This window comes from Microchirus variegatus, assembly GCF_963457635.1.
Source record: "Microchirus variegatus genome assembly, chromosome: 8".
NCBI lineage: Eukaryota > Metazoa > Chordata > Actinopteri > Pleuronectiformes > Soleidae > Microchirus > Microchirus variegatus.
In genome coordinates, this window is record NC_139809.1 from 10,807,351 (window position 1) to 10,812,946 (window position 5,596).

The following is a 5,596-nucleotide window of genomic DNA, read 5'->3' on the forward strand; positions in this document are numbered from 1 at the left end:
TTTCTTTCGAAAAACCATGGACCACATTCTTTCGAAAAATGTTCACATTTTGGACGACATAGTATAGTATGACGTACTGCATAGTATAGTATGACTTTCTTGTCAAGTTTTGGACCAAAAAACTGTTTCAAAAAAATTTGTCAGATTTTGGACGACATAGTATAGTATGTTGTTTTTGTCAAATTTTGGACCAAATTTTTTTTGCAAAAAATTGTCACATTTTGGACGACATAGTATTGTACGACGTACTACATAGTATAGTATGACTTTTTTGTCAAGTTTTGGACCAAAAAACTGTGTTTCAAAAAAATTGTCAGATTTTGGACGACATAGTATAGTATGTTGTTTTGTCAAATTTTGGACCAAATTTTTTTTGCAAAAAATTGTCACATTTTGGACGACATAGTATTGTATGACGTACTACATAGTATAGTATGACTTTTTTGTCAAGTTTTGGACCAAAAAACTGTGTTTCAAAAAAATTGTCAGATTTTGGACGACATAGTATAGTATGTCGTCTTTGTCAAATTTTGGACCACATTTTTCTTTCGAAAAATGGTAACTTTTTGGACGACATAGTATAGTATGACGTACTGCATAGTATAGTATGACTTTCTTGTCAACTTTTGGACCAAAAAACTGTGTTTCAAAAAAATTGGTCAGATTTTGGACGACATAGTATAGTATGTCGTTTTTGTCAAATTTTGGACCAAATTTTTTTTGCAAAAAATTGTCACATTTTGGACGACATAGTATTGTATGACGTACTACATAGTATAGTATGACTCTTTGTCAAGTTTTGGACCAAATAACTGTGTTTCAAAAAAATTGTCAGATTTTGGACGGCATAGTATAGTATGTCGTTTTTGTCAAATTTTGGACCACATTTTTCTTTCGAAAAATGGTAACTTTTTGGACGACATAGTATAGTATGACGTTTTTGTGAAGTTTTGGACCAAAAAAATGTTTTTCAAAAAAAATGGTAACTTTTTGGACGACATAGTATAGTATGACGTACTGCATAGTATAGTATGACTTTCTTGTCAAGTTTTGGACCAAAAAACTGTGTTTCAAAAAAATTGGTCAGATTTTGGACGACATAGTATAGTATGTCGTTTTTGTCAAATTTTGGACCACATTTTTCTTTCGAAAAACCATGGACCACATTCTTTCGAAAAATGTTCACATTTTGGACGACATAGTATAGTATGACGTACTGCATAGTATAGTATGACTTTCTTGTCAAGTTTTGGACCAAAAAACTGTTTCAAAAAAATTTGTCAGATTTTGGACGACATAGTATAGTATGTTGTTTTTGTCAAATTTTGGACCAAATTTTTTTTGCAAAAAATTGTCACATTTTGGACGACATAGTATTGTACGACGTACTACATAGTATAGTATGACTTTTTTGTCAAGTTTTGGACCAAAAAACTGTGTTTCAAAAAAATTGTCAGATTTTGGACGACATAGTATAGTATGTTGTTTTGTCAAATTTTGGACCAAATTTTTTTTGCAAAAAATTGTCACATTTTGGACGACATAGTATTGTATGACGTACTACATAGTATAGTATGACTTTTTTGTCAAGTTTTGGACCAAAAAACTGTGTTTCAAAAAAATTGTCAGATTTTGGACGACATAGTATAGTATGTCGTCTTTGTCAAATTTTGGACCACATTTTTCTTTCGAAAAATGGTAACTTTTTGGACGACATAGTATAGTATGACGTACTGCATAGTATAGTATGACTTTCTTGTCAACTTTTGGACCAAAAAACTGTGTTTCAAAAAAATTGGTCAGATTTTGGACGACATAGTATAGTATGTCGTTTTTGTCAAATTTTGGACCAAATTTTTTTTGCAAAAAATTGTCACATTTTGGACGACATAGTATTGTATGACGTACTACATAGTATAGTATGACTCTTTGTCAAGTTTTGGACCAAATAACTGTGTTTCAAAAAAATTGTCAGATTTTGGACGGCATAGTATAGTATGTCGTTTTTGTCAAATTTTGGACCACATTTTTCTTTCGAAAAATGGTAACTTTTTGGACGACATAGTATAGTATGACGTTTTTGTGAAGTTTTGGACCAAAAAAATGTTTTTCAAAAAAAATGGTAACTTTTTGGACGACATAGTATAGTATGACGTACTGCATAGTATAGTATGACTTTCTTGTCAAGTTTTGGACCAAAAAACTGTGTTTCAAAAAAATTGGTCAGATTTTGGACGACATAGTATAGTATGTCGTTTTTGTCAAATTTTGGACCACATTTTTCTTTCGAAAAACCATGGACCACATTCTTTCGAAAAATGTTCACATTTTGGACGACATAGTATAGTATGACGTACTGCATAGTATAGTATGACTTTCTTGTCAAGTTTTGGACCAAAAAACTGTTTCAAAAAAATTTGTCAGATTTTGGACGACATAGTATAGTATGTTGTTTTTGTCAAATTTTGGACCAAATTTTTTTTGCAAAAAATTGTCACATTTTGGACGACATAGTATTGTACGACGTACTACATAGTATAGTATGACTTTTTTGTCAAGTTTTGGACCAAAAAACTGTGTTTCAAAAAAATTGTCAGATTTTGGACGACATAGTATAGTATGTTGTTTTGTCAAATTTTGGACCAAATTTTTTTTGCAAAAAATTGTCACATTTTGGACGACATAGTATTGTATGACGTACTACATAGTATAGTATGACTTTTTTGTCAAGTTTTGGACCAAAAAACTGTGTTTCAAAAAAATTGTCAGATTTTGGACGACATAGTATAGTATGTCGTCTTTGTCAAATTTTGGACCACATTTTTCTTTCGAAAAATGGTAACTTTTTGGACGACATAGTATAGTATGACGTACTGCATAGTATAGTATGACTTTCTTGTCAACTTTTGGACCAAAAAACTGTGTTTCAAAAAAATTGGTCAGATTTTGGACGACATAGTATAGTATGTCGTTTTTGTCAAATTTTGGACCAAATTTTTTTTGCAAAAAATTGTCACATTTTGGACGACATAGTATTGTATGACGTACTACATAGTATAGTATGACTCTTTGTCAAGTTTTGGACCAAATAACTGTGTTTCAAAAAAATTGTCAGATTTTGGACGGCATAGTATAGTATGTCGTTTTTGTCAAATTTTGGACCACATTTTTCTTTCGAAAAATGGTAACTTTTTGGACGACATAGTATAGTATGACGTTTTTGTGAAGTTTTGGACCAAAAAAATGTTTTTCAAAAAAAATGGTAACTTTTTGGACGACATAGTATAGTATGACGTACTGCATAGTATAGTATGACTTTCTTGTCAAGTTTTGGACCAAAAAACTGTGTTTCAAAAAAATTGGTCAGATTTTGGACGACATGGTATTGTATGACGTACTACATAGTATAGTATGACTTTTTGTCAAATTTTGGACCAAATCTTTTTTTTCAAAAAATTGTCACATTTTGTACTACATAGTATTGTATGACGTACTACATAGTATAGTATGACTTTTTGTCAAGTTTTGGACCAAAAAACTGTGTTTCAAAAAAATTGTCAGATTTTGGACGACATAGTATAGTACAGGGGTCTGCAACCTTTAGGATGAAAAGAGCCATTTTTGTCGCCTCTCCACCCAAATAAAATTCATTTGGAGCCGCAACAAACACACAAGATGAAGATAATTACACATATAAAGGTTTTTATGCAGACAAACTATATACAATAGTAATAGTGTCTTTCATTTATGACATTTAGGAACTACAACATGTTCAGTTTATACCCAACCTACCCCGTAAACCTGGTTCTTCCATTGTTTCATTGTTTGTGGCAAATTGAAATAGAAAATAAATTAAAATGAACCCACTTTGAAATAAATGAAGCAAATATTTGGATTGTATGTCGTTCATGCTCGAGAAAACAGTATGTGGATCCAAAGATGGACAGGACACATCCAAACATGTACTGAATATTGAATTTTACGTCGACTTTGGATGTGATGCACAAGCTTTTAAAAGAGTTTTATTTGTCGCCTTGATCTCTAAAGCTACAAGGAGCCACTGCAGAGTAGCTGAAGAGCCACATGTGGCTCTAGAGCCGCAGGTTGCAGACCCCTGGTATAGTATGTCGTTTTTGTCAAATTTTGGACCACATATTTCTTTCGAAAAATGGTAACTTTTTGGACGACATAGTATAGTATGACGTACTGCATAGTATAGTATGACTTTCTTGTCAAGTTTTGGACCAAAAAACTGTTTCAAAAAAATTGGTCAGATTTTGGACGACATAGTATAGTATGTAGTTTTTTGTCAAATTTTGGACCAAATATTTCTTTCGAAAAATGTTCACATTTTGGACGACATAGTATTGTATGACGTACTACATAGTATAGTATGACTTTTTTGTCAAGTTTTGGACCAAAAAACTGTTTCAAAAAAATTGTCAGATTTTGGACAGCATAGTATAGTATGTCGTTTTTGTCAAATTTTGGACCACATTTTTCTTTCGAAAAATGGTAACTTTTTGGACGACATAGTATAGTATGACGTAGTGCATAGTATAGTATGACTTTCTTGTCAAGTTTTGGACCAAAAAACTGGTCAGATTTTGGACGACATAGTATAGTATGTCGTTTTTGACAAATTTTGGACCAAACTTTTTTTTCAAAAGATTTTCACATTTTGGATGACATAGTATAGTATGTTTTTGTCAAGTTTTGGACCAAAAAAATGTTTCTCAAAAAAAATGTAAAGATTTTGGACGACATAGTATAGTATGTCGTTTTTGTCAGTATTTGGACCAAATTTTTTTTTCAAAAAATTGTCACATTTTGGACGACATAGTATAGTATAACGTACTACATAGTATAGTATGACGTTTTTGTCAAGTTTTGGACCAAAAAACTGTGTTTCAAAAAAATGGTCCGATTTTGGACGACATAGTATAGTATGTCGTTTTTGTCAAATTTTGGACCAAATTTATTTTTCAAAAAATTGTCACATTTTGGACGACATAGTATAGTATGATATTTTTTTTTCAAAAGAATTGTCAAATTCTGGACGACAGTATAGTAAAAGTTAATTAGACTTTTTTTTCGTCATAGTTTAGTAAGAATTACCATCAAACTATTTATTTATTTACTTAAAGTGGACAAATTAGAAGCAGAATCTATCATAAATATAAACCAATGAAGTCCTCCGTACTTTCGTGGTAAATTGAAACAGGTGAAACTAAAAACTATGGGGTCAAAGCAGCAGAGGGATCAGCTCAGATTAATTTGTTAATAAACAACAGCTGACAAGTCAAGATGTTACCTCGATCTCAGTTTATTCTACTCCAACGCTTAATTAGAGAAACTGTTAATCAGTTTATTGTGGACCTGCCAGTAGTTTTACTTCATTTACAGGTTTAAAGTTAATACGTACACCGACACCATTAAAGAAGATTGCATTTTGTCAAATAGATAATTACATTGGAATAAAACTTAACATTTGACAATCAATAATGCTTTTTGTTTAACTGATAAGAGGAAGGAAGAACAGAAGAATATTTTAAAAAGCAAAAACTGTGCTGAGAAAAGAAGCTTTTACAAATGA